General features: G+C 44.3%; 1 protein-coding gene across 3 annotated transcripts in view; it reads left to right on the plus strand.

Moving 5' to 3' along the window:
- LOC137434254 (uncharacterized) overlaps window positions 1–13,238 on the plus strand; it is a 140,631-nt gene extending 127,393 nt beyond the window's left edge. For 2 of the 3 annotated variants that reach the window (XM_078785319.1, XM_068127077.2), the window contains one exon: window positions 12,424–13,238. The gene's annotated coding sequence lies outside the window, so the exon portion shown is untranslated. Of the gene's footprint in view, window positions 1–12,380 lie in introns of all 3 variants that reach the window. The other variant, XM_068127078.2, reaches the window with a different exon arrangement.
- The last annotated feature ends 2,143 nt before the right edge of the window (window positions 13,239–15,381 follow it).

The raw sequence follows: 15,381 nt of genomic DNA on the forward strand, positions 1-15,381 counted from the left end.
CAGTAGACAACTGCATCTCCTTCCTCTCTTTCTTCCAACGCAAAATTGACAACATCTACAACAGCTTGACCACCGCCGCACCCGCTCCCCCTCCAACCACCTGCCCCCCCTTGTCCTGCCATCCCCTGTCTCGGTTCTCCCCAATCTCTCCTACTGACCTCTCTGAACTCCTCATAGGAATGAAAACTGCCACCTGCACTCTTGACCCCATCCCCTCCAGCTTTGTCAAAGCCTCCCTCCCTGCTCTCTCTCCACTTATCATTGCAACAATAAACTCCTCCCTGTCTACAGGCATCGTCCCACCTTCCCTCAAAATTGCTGCTGTTACCCCCATTCTAAAAAAACCTGGTCTAAACCCTGACACCCTAAACAACTTCAGACCCATCTCCAACCTACCCTTTCTGTCAAAAGTTTTGGAACGCGCTGTAGCCACTCAACTCAAACATCATCTCTCTGCCAATAACTTGTATGAAACATTCCAATCCGGATTCCGCTCCAACCACAGTACTGAAACTGCTCTCCTCAAAATCACCAACGACCTTCTCCTCTCCTCTGACGCTGGCAACCTCAACATTCTCGTCCTCCTCGACCTCAGCGCTGCCTTTGACACCATCGATCACACTATCCTCCTCACCCGACTTGAATCCACCTTTAACGTCACCGGCACTGCCCTCTCTTGGATTAAATCATACCTCTCTGACAGATGCCAGTTCATCTCCATCAATAACTGCAAATCCCCCACTGCTCCCCTCCCCCAAGGTGTCCCCCAAGGTTCAGTTCTTGGCCCCCTCCTCTTCATCCTTTACCTGTCCCCGCTCGGTCACTTAATCCGCCGTCATGGTCTCCAATTCCACTGCTTCGCCGATGACATCCAGCTTTTCATCTCCACCAAGTCCGTCTCCACCGACACCCACTCTATCCTGACAAACTGCATCACTGAAATAAAATCCTGGCTTCAAATCAACTTCCTCAAGCTTAACTGTGATAAATCTGAAATAATCATCATTGGCCCAAAAACGCTCACAAAATCCACCCATAACTTTGCCCTCAACATCGACGGTATCCCAGTATCCACCTCCCCTCACATCCGGAATCTTGGCGTCATCTTTGACCAAACCCTTTCCTTCGACAAATACACTAAACAGATCACAAAGTCAGCCTTCTTTCACCTGAAAAACATTGCCCGTCTCCGCTCATCCCTCTCCTCCACGGCTGCAGAAACCCTCATCCACGCCTTCATCACCTCCCGTCTGGACTACTGCAATAGCCTCCTCTATGGTTCACCCTCAAAAATCACCAATAAACTCCAATACATTCAGAACTCCGCTGCCCGTCTACTCACTCATTCCCGGACCCGTGACCACATCACCCCCGTCCTTTACAAGCTTCACTGGCTCCCCATCCCCCAGAGAATCCAGTACAAAATCCTCCTCTTGACATACAAAGCCCTCCATAACCTGGCCCCATCCTACCTGGCTGACCTCCTCTCCAGACACACTCCCACCCGCAACCTCCGCTCTGCTGGTACCAACCTCCTGACCCCCTCCATCCGGACCAAATTCAGATCCTGGGGGGACAGGGCCTTCTCCATCGCTGCTCCCACCCTCTGGAACTCACTACCTCACACCATCAGAGACTCCTCCTCACTCACCACATTCAAAACATCACTAAAGACCCACCTGTTCAACGCTGCATTCAACATTCAACCCACAGCATTTAACCCCTGACTATCTCTTCTCCTTCTCCCTCCTTTTGCTTTAAATATTTCCCTATTGATTCTTGTCTTGTCTTTTTGATTCTTGTCTTATATATATGCCGTATATCGCTGCTGTTTGTTTTCTTGATTCTTGTCTTTTTGCAATTGTTGTTTTCATGTATTGTTATGCATTATGTTTTCCACTCTGTCAAAGCGCCTTTGGGCTTCTGGAAAAGCGCTATACAAAATAAATGAATTATTATTATTATTATTAATCTTCCCAATATCAACACCTGTGTAATCTTCCCAATATCAACACCTGTGTAATCTTCCCAATATCAATACTTGTGTAATCTTCCCAATATCAACACCCGTGTAATCTTCCCAATATCAACACCCGTGTAATCTTCCCAATATCAATACTTGTGTAATCTTCCCAATATCAACACCTGTGTAATCTTCCCAATATCAATACCTGCACAATCTTCCCAATATCAACACTTGTGTAATCTTCCCAAAATCAATACTTGTGTAATCTTCCCAATATCAATACTTGTGTAATCTTCCAAATATCAACACGTGTAATTTTCCCAATATCAACACTTGTGTAATCTTCCCAATATCAATACCTGTGTAATCTTCCCAATATCAATACCTGCACAATCTTTCAAATATCAACACTTGTGTAATCTTCCCAATATCAATACCGGTGTAATCTTCCCAATATCAATACCTGCACAATCTTCCCAATACCAACACTTGTGTAATCTTCCCAATATCAATACCTGCACAATCTTCCCAATATCAATACCTGTGTAATCTTCCCAATATCAATACCTGCACAATCTTCCCAATATCAATACCTGTGTAATCTTCCCAATATCAATACCTGCACAATCTTCCCAATATCAATACCTGTGTAATCTTCCCAATATCAATACCTGCACAATCTTCCCAATATCAACACTTGTGTAATCTTCCCAATATCAACACTTGTGTAATCTTCCCAATATCAATACCTGTGTAATCTTCCCAATATCGATACCTGCACAATCTTCCCAATATCAACACTTGTGTAATCTTACCAATATCAATACTTGTGTAATCTTCCCAATATCAATACCTGTGTAATCTTTGCAATATCAATATTTGTGTAATCTTCCCAATATCAATACTTGTGTAATCTTCCCAATATCAACACTTGTGTAATCTTCCCAATATCAATACTTGTGTAATCTTCCCAATATCAATACTTGTGTAATCTTCCCAATATCAATACCTGCACAATCTTCCCAATATCAACACTTGTGTAATCTTCCCAATATCCATACCTGCACAATCTTCCCAATACCAACACTTGTGTAATCTTCCCAATATCAACACTTGTGTAATCTTCCCAATATCAATACCTGTGTAATCTTCCCAATATCAATACCTGTGTAATCTTCCCAATATCAATACCTGCACAATCTTCCCAATATCAACACTTGTGTAATCTTACGAATATCAATACTTGTGTAATCTTCCCAATATCAATACCTGTGTAATCTTCCCAATATCAATACTTGTGTAATCTTCCCAATATCAATACTTGTGTAATCTTCCCAATATCAATACTTGTGTAATCTTCCCAATATCAATACTTGTGTAATCTTCCCAATGTCAATACTTGTGTAATCTTCGCAATATCAATACTTGTGTAATCTTCCCAATATCAATACTTGTGTAATCTTCCCAATATCAATACCTGTGTAATCTTCGCAATATCAATACTTATGTAATCTTCCCAATATCAATACTTGTGTAATCTTCCCAATATCAATACTTGTGTAATCTTCCCAATATCAATACTTGTGTAATCGTCCCAATATCAATACTTGTGTAATCTTCCCAATATCAAAACCTGTGTAATCTTCCCAATATCAATACCTGTGTAATCTTCCCAATATCAATACCTGTATAATCTTCCCAATATCAATACTTGTGTAATCTTCCCAATATCAATACTTGTGTAATCTTCCCAATATCAATACTTGTGTAATCTTCCCAATATCAACACTTGTGTAATCTTCCCAATATCAACACTTGTGTAATCTTCCCAATATCAATACTTGTGTAATTTTCCCAATATCAACACTTCTGTAATCTTCCCAATGTCAACACTTGTGTAATCTTCCCAATATCAACACTTGTGTAATCTTCCCAATATCAACACTTGTGTAATCTTCCCAATATCAACACTTGTGTGATCTTCCCAATATCAACACTTGTGTAATCTTCCCAATATCAATACTTGTGTAATCTTCCCAATATCAACACTTGTGTAATCTTCCCAATATCAATACTTGTGTGATCTTCCCAATATCAATACTTGTGTAATCTTCCCAATATCAATACTTGTGTAATCTTCCCAATATCAACACTTGTGTAATATTCCCAATATCAATACTTGTGTAATCTTCCCAATATCAACACTTGTGTAATCTTCCCAATTTCAATACTTGTGTAATCTTCCCAATATCAATACTTGTGTAATCTTCCCAATATCAATACTTGTGTAATCTTCCCAATATCAATACTTGTGTAATCTTCCCAATATCAACACTTGTGTAATCTTCCCAATATCAACACTTGTGTAATCTTCCCAATATCAATACTTGTGTAATCTTCCCAATATCAACACTTGTGTAATCTTCCCAATATCAATACCTGTGTAATCTTCCCAATATCAACACTTGTGTAATCTTCCCAATATCAATACCTGCACAATCTTCCCAATACCAACACTTGTGTAATCTTCCCAATATCAATACTTGTGTAATCTTCCCAATATCAATACTTGTGTAATCTTCCCAATATCAATACTTGTGTAATCTTCCCAATGTCAATACTTGTGTAATCTTACCAATATCAATACCTGTGTATTCTTCCCAATATCAATACCTGTGTAATCTTCCCAATATCAATACCTGTGTAATCTTCCCAATATCAATACCTGTGTAATCTTCCCAATATCAATACTTGTGTAATTTTCCCAATATCAACACTTGTGTAATCTTCCCAATATCAATACCTGTGTAATCTTCCCAATATCAATACCTGCACAATCTTCCCAATATCAACACTTGTGTAATCTTCCCAATATCAATACTTGTGTAATCTTCCCAATATCAATACTTGTGTAATCTTCCCAATATCAATACCTGCACAATCTTCCCAATATCAACACTTGTGTAATCTTCCCAATATCAACACTTGTGTAATCTTCCCAATATCAACACTTGTGTAATCTTCCCAATATCAATACCTGCACAATCTTCCCAATATCAATACCTGCACAATCTTCTCAATATCAATACCTGTGTAATCTTCCCAATATCAACACCTGCACAATCTTCCCAATATCAACACTTGTGTAATCTTCCCAATATCAATACGTGTGTAATCTTCCCAATATCAACACTTGTGTAATCTTCCCAATATCAATACCTGCACAATCTTCCCAATACCAACACTTGTGTAATCTTCCCAATATCAACACTTGTGTAATCTTCCCAATATCAATACCTGTGTAATCTTCCCAATATCAATACCTGTGTAATCTTCCCAATATCAATACCTGCACAATCTTCCCAATATCAACACTTGTGTAATCTTCCCAATATCAACACTTGTGTAATCTTCGCAATATCAATACTTGTGTAATCTTCCCAATATCAATACTTGTGTAATCTTCCCAATATCAACACTTGTGTAATCTTCCCAATATCAATACTTGTGTAATCTTCCCAATATCAACACTTGTGTAATCTTCCCAATATCAACACTTGTGCAATCTTCCCAATATCAATACCTGCACAATCTTCCCAATATCAACACCTGTGTAATCTTCCCAATATCAACACCCGTGTAATCTTCCCAATATCAACACTTGTGTAATCTTCCCAATATCAATACCTGTGTAACCTTCCCAATATCAACACCCGTGTAATCTTCCCAATATCAACACTTGTGTAATCTTCCCAATATCAATACCTGTGTAACCTTCCCAATATCAACACCTGTGTAATCTTCCCAATATCAACACCCGTGTAATCTTCCCAATATCAACACTTGTGTAATCTTCCCAATATCAATACCTGTGTAACCTTCCCAATATCAATACCTGTGTAATCTTCCCAATATCAATACTTGTGTAATCTTCCCAATATCAACACTTGTGTAATCTTCCCAATATCAATACTTGTGTAATCTTCCCAATATCAACACTTGTGTAATCTTCCCAATATCAATACTTGTGTAATTTTCCCAATATCAACACTTGTGTAATCTTCCCAATATCAATACCTGTGTGATCTTCCCAATATCAATACCTGCACAATCTTCCCAATATCAACACTTGTGTAATCTTCCCAATATCAATACCTGTGTAATCTTCCCAATATCAATACCTGTGTAATCTTCCCAATATCAATACTTGTGTAATCTTCCCAATATCAATAATTGTGTAATCTTCCCAATATCAACACTTGTGTAATCTTCCCAATATCAATACTTGTGTAATTTTCCCAATACCAACACTTTTGTAATCTTCCCAATATCAATACCTGTGTGATCTTCCCAATATCAATACCTGCACAATCTTCCCAATATCAACACTTGTGTAATCTTCCCAATATCAATACCTGTGTAATCTTCCCAATATCAATACCTGCACAATCTTCCCAATATCAATACTTGTGTAATCTTCCCAATATCAATACCTGTGTAATCTTCCCAATATCAATACCTGTGTAATCTTCCCAATATCAATACTTGTGTAATCTTCCCAATATCAATACTTGTGTAATCTTCCCAATATCAACACTTGTGTAATCTTCCCAATTTCAATACTTGTGTAATCTTCCCAATATCAATACTTGTGTAATCTTCCCAATATCAATACTTGTGTAATCTTCCCAATATCAATACTTGTGTAATCTTCCCAATATCAATACTTGTGTAATCTTCCCAATATCAACACTTGTGTAATCTTCCCAATATCAATACTTGTGTAATCTTCCCAATATCAATACCTGTGTAATCTTCCCAATATCCGGAGCCGAAGGGCATCCTGAGGAATTCGAAGAGGCCGAAAGGTGTAATAACAGCCGTCTTCGGGATGTCGGCCGGGCGGACGGGCACCTGGTGGTACCCCCGAATCAGGTCCACTTTTGAAAAAATGGTCCGCCCCGCCAACCGGGTGGAAAAATCCTGGATGTGCGGGACGGGGTACCTGTCGGGGGTAGTGGCGTCGTTGAGGCGGTGGTAGTCGCCGCATGGCCGCCATCCGCCCCCCGGCTTCGGTACGATGTGCAGCGGCGAGGCCCAGGCACTGTCGGAGCGCCGCACGATGCCGAGGCACTCCAGCGCGGCGAACTCGGCCTTGGTGACGGCGAGTTTGGCTGGGTCGAGACGGCGAGCTCGGGCGTACACCGGCGGGCCCGTAGTGGGAATGTGATGCTCGATGCCGTGACGCACTGCGACGGCCAAAAACGTCGGTCACGTGAGGGCCGGGAACTCTGCGAGGACACGCGCGAAGTCGTCTGCCAACGGGAGGACGCAGGAAAGCTCGGTGGGCGCGGAACGGCTCAAGGCGCACGCCAGCGAGCTGAAAGTTTCGGCGTTGACGAGACGCCGACGTTTAACGTCGACCAGCAGCCCATGGGCGCAAAGGAAATCGGCCCCGAGCAAAGCCATGGGGACGTCCGCCGTCACGAACTCCCAGCGAAAGAGCTGGCTGCCGAAGCGGAGGGCGACGGTGCGTGGGCCGAAGGTGCGGATGGCGGAGCCATTGGCCGCGATTAAGGAGGGGCCGCAAATGGCGGCCCGCCTGTCCTCCGCCGAAGCGGGAATGACGCTCAGCTGAGCGCCGGTGTCGCAGAGAAAACGCCGCCCCGACGCTTGGTCCGCGATGAATAGCAGGTTTCCGGAACGGCCGGCGCTCATGGCTGGTAGTGAGCGCCGGCCCGACCGTTTCCCGACTTGCCGAACGTGCACGGGGGTCGACATGATCGGGCCTGCCGCCCGAACCTGGCGTGGAAATAACACCAGGCCGAGTCTGGCGGGGGCTCTGGTCGACGCGTCGGGACCGGGCGACGCGGCGTCGCCGCTGCCAGTCGCGCCGGCCCGGCGGCCTCCGGGAAGGAAGCTGTGTCGCGGGCGGGTGGGCGGGAAACTGCGCCGCGGGCGCCGACTGGGCGGCGGGTGGGCTCCGGGCAGCCACCCCGACGAGCTGGCTCGCCGCTCCGACGAGCTGGCTTGCCGAATCGATCTTGTCGGCCTCCCTGGCGAGGTCGCGGGGGTTCGTGATGGTTGTGCTTGCCAGGGCGACCCGGACCTGGGCCGGGAGCTGGCGGAGAAAAAGCTCTTGGAAAAGGAAATCCGAGGGATGCTCGCCGAGCAACGCGAGCATGTAGTCCATATGTTCGGACAGGCGCGTATCGCCGAGCTCAGGAAGGTCGAGCAGGCGTCGTGCGCGTTCAGCCGGGGAGAGGGCGAAAGCGCCCAGAAGAAGTGCCTTGATGGCGTCGTACTTGCCGTCAGCGGGCGGGCTCTGGAGGAGGCTCAGGCAGCGGGTGGTGGTCACGGAGCCGAGCGCGGCGACCACGTAATGGTATTTCGTGGTGTCCTCCGTAATGCCACGCAAGGCGAACTGGGAGTCCGCCTGAGCGAACCAGACGGCGGCATGTGCTTCCCAGAAAGTGGGCAGTTTGAGGGACACTGCCGTGTCCATCGCGTGTCGTAAACTCGGGGTCACCAGTGAAGGAGCAGCGCTCCTGCATGAGACGGACGAAGTGACGGACAAGACACAAACTCGTCCAAGAAGATGTTTATTGTATAATCATCTCGGGAACTCTGAAAGCCCGTTTATCGGGTTCACATATATATATATCCAAACCAAAAAGCATACATCAGAACCAAAGCCCCGCCTCTCAGGCGAGGCACGCTTTGGTGGTCATGTGACCGACAGGTGCAAAGGATTATAACCTCGGCGCCGCGGTTTGGCCGCCGGTTACGTCACCGGCTTGGGCCAGGAGATTCTGTTGCTGGTCTCGAGCTTTGGGGGACCCATGGGTCGCTACAATATGTTGTGTGCAGGAGACGAGATGGAAGGGAAGTGGTGTGAGAATGGTGAAGGGTAGGCAGGGACAGAAATACAAGTTTGTGTTGCAAGGGTGTCCGGAAGGCGTGCATGGTGTTGGTGTCCTGTTTTCTGGGGAGTTTGTAGACAGTGTGGTGAGTGTGATTAGAGTGAGTGAAAGGTTGATGATGGTGAAAATGATGATTGGAAAGCTCTTGGTGAACGTCATCTCGGGATATGCTCCGCAGGTCGGTCGGAGCGATGAACAGAGGGACAAGTTCTGGTGTGCGATAGAGAAGCTGATGGAAAACGTGAAAGATGAGGAAGTTGTTGTGGTAGGAGGAGACCTAAATGGACATGTACGATGGAGCATGGATGGTTTTGAGGGAGTTCATGGGGGTTACGGATATGGTGTGAGAAATGGAGAAGGTGAAAGGATTTTGGAGTTTGCTGATGGAGCTGGTTTGTTGATTTGTAATACTCAGTTCCAGAAAGAGGATAATAAGCTTGTTACATACACGTCAGGTGGGTCGACGACAACCGTTGACTACCTGATGGTGCGTAGGCGAGATAGGGGGCACCTCCGGGACACAAAGGTGATCCCGGGGGAGGAGGCTGTTTCACAGCACCACTTGGTTGTCTGCGACATAAGGGTGAAAGGTGCGAGGAGAGCTCGGCGGGTGAAGTACAAACCGAGAATGAAGGTGTGGAGGTTGAAAGAGGTGACTGTGAGGGAGGCATTAAAAGAGAGGCTGAGTATGGCAGAGGCTGATGTGGTTGAGCTTGAAAGTGGTTGAATGGCAATGAAAGATAGTCTGTTGGGAACCGTTGGTGAGGTATGTGGATGGACTAAAGGACCACCGAGGCACTCAGAAACATGGTGGTGGGATGATGAAGTTGGAAAGAGGATTGACGAAAAGAGGAAGAAGTTCAAGGAGTGGCAAAAGGCGAAGGGTACAGGGGCAGAAGAGGCAGAGCATGAAAGTTATAAGGCAGCCAAGAAGGCTGCAAAGACAGAGGTGGCAAAGGCGCAGGAGGCATTTAGGAAAATGTTCGGAGAACGCTTGGATTCGGAAGAGGGTCAGAGAGCGGTATTCAGGATTGCAAAGCAGATAGCGAAAGAGAGGTGTGATGTGATGGGGGTGAGTTGCGTGAAGGATGAAGTGGGACAAATCGTTGTGGACCCAGATCGAATTAAAGGAAGATGGAAGAGATATATGAAAATGCTGTTGAATGCAGAGAATGAATGGGACGGCAACATCGAGAGTAACCCAGTGTTAGGACCGACAGAGAAGATAACTGAGAAGGAAGTTGAGGAAGCGATAAAAGCAATGCGGCTCGTATCGAGCGATAAAGTTATTGGAGCAATGGAGCATGGAATGAAGGTATTGGAAAGGGTGTTGGAGAGGAGGATAAGGAAGAAAGTGAAGATCGATGAAATGCAGTTTGGATTTATGCCAGGAAGAGGAACGACAGACGTGCTTTTTATTGTAAGGCAGTTGCAGGAGAAGTACATGGAGAAGAGGAAGAAGTTGTTTCTTCGGTTTGTTGATCTGGAGAAAGCATTCGATGGGGTTCCACGCAAAGAAGTGACATGGGCATTGAGGTAGTTAGGAGTGGAGGAATGGTTGATCAGAGTAGTGTTGGCAATGTACAAAAGCACGCACAGCTGTAAGGACGAAGGACGGGAACAGTGGTGAGTTTGAGGTGAAGGTGGGAGTGCATCAGGTGTCGGTACTAAGTCCACTACTATTTGAAGCTGTGATGGAGGTGCTGGCTCGGAGCGTAAAGGAGGGTTTACCGTGGGAGTTGTTGTATGCAGATGATCTGGTGTTGATTGCAGCAAGTATGGATGGACTGAAGGAGAAGATGAACAAGTGGAAGGAATGTATGGAGACAAAAGGTCTGAAGGTGAATATCGGAAAAACGAAGGTGATGGCAAGTGGTAAAGCGTGTGGTGAGGTGGAAAGAACTGGGAAGTGGCCGTGTCCTGTGTGCAGGAAGGGTGTCGGAGTGAATTCCATTCAATGTGCAATGTGCGCTGAGTGGGTTCATCAAAAATGTAGTGGTTTGAGAGGGTCATTAACCAGTGTGGCAGCTATATTCAAGTGTAAGGTGTGCACAGAGGGGGCTGCAGATGGAGGAAATGTTGAGTTGGATCTTGGAGACGGCGTGTAGCTGGAAGGTGTGAAAACATTTTGTTGCCTGGGAGACATGCTGAATGGAGAAGGTGGATCAGACTCGGCAACGGTTGCTGGAGTGAGATGTGCATGGAAGAAGTTTCGGGAACTGAGTGGCGTGCTGACGAGGAGGGGAGTGTCGTTGAAGCTGAAGGGAAAGGTGTATGCTGCAAGTGTGAGAAGTGTTATGATTTATGGGAGCGAGACATCGGTAATGAACGTAGAGCAGCAACGAAGGCTGGAAAGGGTGGAAATGCGAATGGTTCGGTGGATGTGTGGAGTATCGTTGAGAGAGAGGAAGACAAATGATGAATTGCGAAAGATGATGGGAATAGAGCCTGTGATGGATGCTGTGAAGAGAAACAGTTTGAGATGGTTTGGTCATGTGTTGAGGAAGGATAAAAGTGACTGGTTAAGAAGAGTGATGGAAATGAATGTAGAAGGAAGTAGAGGACGGGGAAGACCGAGAAAGACTTGGCTAAAGATGGTCGAAGAAGAAATGTGGGCAAGGGGGTTAACAAGGGGAGATGCAGAAAATAGGGCAAAATGGAGAAGATTGTCATGGGGACCGCAAGGCCACCCCTGCTCTTGCAGGGAAAATGGCCTTAAAATGCCTGTTGTTGTTGTTTTGTATTTTTTTTCGGAATAAATGAGAATCTAATTGCTCAATTTATATTTGCATTTCATGCACTGAGTTAAAATCTAATTTGTTTTGTTCAATTTGTTCACCCACAGTATTGTATGTGGTTCAATTTGTGGTTCAAAAATTTGAGCTCTTCATCTTCAAATGTGATATTACTTTTGTCGGGGGTGCGAACATTAATCAAATATTTCCTAGGGGTGTGGGGCATAGAAAAGGTTGGGAACCACTGAATTCTAACACCACTGTTGCATGTAGTTTGAAAATTATGATGTACGTCACGTGTTTTGGCAGCCATCTTGGATAGAAAAATGAACCTTAGCTGATCAACACGAAACTTCACAAACGTGACCCCATACCCATTACCCATACATATGCAGAGTGTACATTTTTACGGTCCTATGTCATTTTGATGGGATTTAAATCAAACTTGTTTATTTTTAGGACAGTGAACGAGGGCATATACCCATTGTAGGACTATAAGGAGGCATCTTGGCGACACAGTCGCATTGCTCTAGTTTTCTTTCCTGGTTATTGCGTACATTTTATTTGTTTGCCATTTATTTTTACCCTCTTCATTTGTTTATTTTTCTCGACAATGTGCTTTGAAATATTCATTCTCTGATGTTTTTACTGGATTTAAAATTGCAGAATGCAGTGTAATTATCCCCTTTGGGAATCTCATATTGCATCCCGTGTCTTACACCTTCATCCTGTGGTTAAAGTTAAGGATCTTTGCAGGTTGTTAGAGAATAATAGATCCTGCATTGTGCTGGAAGTGCAGGTCATTCCTATGGCTCTCCGGGCCTTTGGACTTACTGCAGCTCGCCTGCTCAAACCCTTCACTCCAGCAGCTACGGTCATTGTTCCCGTCCGCCCTGCAAGCTCCGTTATTTTGTCCTCCCGCTGTGCTGTGAACAACAATGGTGGACATGGAGCCATCCAGACTAACTGGACCCTGCAAGTCCTGGGATCACAGCCCCGGGCGTTCTATAAAGATCGAGTAGTCCTTCATCGCCGCTGCAAAGACTGCAAATTTGTACGCCGTAAAGGGCGACAGTACATTATGTGCAAAACACACCCACGTCACAAGCAGAGGAAGATTTGAGGAATTAGGAGCCAAACCTGCTTAGACCCTCCGACCTTCGAGGAAAAATTGTGAAGCATCTTCCTTAAAGCAGGGTTTCGTGAAACGGACGTATTTCAAAAGGTAAAAGTACTGTGCAATTAAGCAGGAACTTTAACTCTGGGGGCTTTCCTGTACGTTCTGTGGAGGCAGCCATGTCTTGGCCTTGACTGGCTGAAATGTATATGTGACATCATAAATTGTATGGTTGCATACCTACCACAATGACTTTCATTCTTGTGACATTGTTTACCATGCAGGTATCTTTCTTTTGTTGCCCTCTCCCCCCCCTCAAACTAACCAGGCTTTGTTAATATACAATAATGAGATTGTGTATGCATACTTTGTCTCGGGTAAAAACAATCAAGTTATCAAAGTTGCAATGTTGAACCAGAATGTTCTGTTTTGAAGGCTTTGAGTAATCGTTCATGTTTTACAATGAATCCCCACAATAAAAACTCATTAATTTGGGATTTTGCCTTTTTGAAGCATGTTCAACTTTTGTGTCTTGAGAAGCATTTATTGAGGCTATTGAATAGTTCGCCTTCCAAAAACTTCCAATGTTGGTGCTATCATACAACTAACTAACCTTTTAAGTTTTCACCAAGGAAACCTCCAAGATCCATGTAGAGTGATGAATCATTGTGGAGAGTGCTGTTTATAGACAGCATTGTGTCTATCCCACAAGTGTCGAAGGTGGTCCGGCGATGACGCGCCAAAAGGGAGTATTCAGTTTTCACCCCTTTTGTTTGTTTTCTTTTTCATTCTTTCTTGTTTGTCCGGGCGATATCTCAGCCATCCTTTGAGCTACAGTGCCTTCAGAAAGTATTCACACCCCTGGACCTTTTCACATTTTGTTGTCTTACAGCATGAATTAAAAATTTATTTAACTGAGTTTTTTTTTTGTCACATCTACACACAATACTACGAGGTACAAAATTTAAAAGTGAAATTTTTGTTTAAAATTTTTTTTTTACAAAATAATTAAAAATGAAATACAGAAATATATCTACCACATGAAATACAATGTCAGTTTGTGTGTTTGTACTGAAGTCTATCCGCCTTCATAAGGACAATTTGAGTCGGGTTTTAAAAACCAATCTTTTAATACGAATGTGTGTTCACTATGGTCTATTTTTGAGGATAAAACTAACTCGAAAAACATTTTCTATAAGAGTAATTATGTCTCTTATATTGGAATTGTAGATGGTGGCTTGCAAACCAAGCCTCAAGGGTGGTGTACAGAAGCATTAAAAAAACAATAAATAAAAAGCGCAGGGATGAGGGAAGTGAAATTCGCTGCACGTGACATGATGTGCAACGCTCGCAGAGTAAAACGAGTGTTAATTTACGTCCGTATGATCTACTATATAAGAGAGCCGTTGGTCTGTGTCGCCATTTTTCTCAGAGATGGCTGAAAGGATCTTCGTCAAACTTTCAGGGTTTATCAGTGAGTGCCTGGGAGTGTTTTAGGCAAAAAAAAAAAAATTTTTGAAAACAAAATTCTTTTTTTGGTATTTAACCCTCTGGAGTCTACAAGCCGATTCTATCGGCTTCACGCATGCGCCGAAATGTTTAAAAGCCAAATTTATTGGCTCTAACCGCATTCAAATTTGAGATTAGAGACATTATTAGATTTGAGGCATGAGAGACAAGATTAGAGACAAGCCGATATAATCGGCTTGTAGACTCCAGAGGGTTAAAATAAAAGAAATCGCTCAATAGTGCCTAAGCCTTTTTTCATTAATGACAGTTATAGATACAAGTACACATTCGCATAAATAAATACAAAACAATCGCCAGGCATTTGAACACAAATAAATCAAACGATTCCGAAAGCGTATGAAGTTGGTAGTAAGGCTTCTTCTTCTTCTTCCTGATCGGCATCACACTTAACTCAGAAACGTGATGAACGGCACATTCAGCAGCAGGTATTCAACGAAAAGGTGATGAATCCCCTTCCACTCCCTTTCTCACCCCTCCCTCTCCTGCCTCCCTCCTCCCCCACGCCCCCTCCCTGCCCGGCAACGCCGGGTACTCCTAGTATCTAATAAAGAAGGTATAAGCACCGCTGACAATAGGCCGAGGCTTCAGACTTTGGCATGTGCTCACGAGGCTGCACCATCGAATGGACTGTTCCAACCCACCAATTTTGACGTGCTTTATACTAGTAATCGAGGGAGGCGTTAAGCGCCGCTCCCTTTGTATGGAACTGTTTCTGTGTATGCAACTTTACCATGGGGACTGAAAATTAGTTTCTCGGCTTCTACTGGTCGAAATCGGCTGCGAATTTCAGAAGTAAATGCTTTGTACATCGAGGTAACATGTTCCAAATTTCACCATTTTGTTTCCACATTCTTGAGTTTTATTAAGAAAACCCTCGAATTCACGTTGGTGTCTGTCTGTCCGGCCGCCCAGTTGGCGCTCATATCTCAAGGGCTATACTTTGTCAAGGGCTATTAAGGGTCAAGGGCTATCAAGGTCAAGGGCTATCAAGGTCTATGAAGGACTATCAAGGTCTATCAAGGGCGATCAAGGGCCCTATCAAGGGCTATCGGCCTATCAAGGGCCCTATCAAGGGCTATCGGCCTATCAAGGGCCCTATCAAGGGCTATC

Source organism: Myxine glutinosa, chromosome 10, assembly GCF_964187855.1.
Source record: "Myxine glutinosa chromosome 10, kmMyxGlut1.1, whole genome shotgun sequence".
NCBI lineage: Eukaryota > Metazoa > Chordata > Myxini > Myxiniformes > Myxinidae > Myxine > Myxine glutinosa.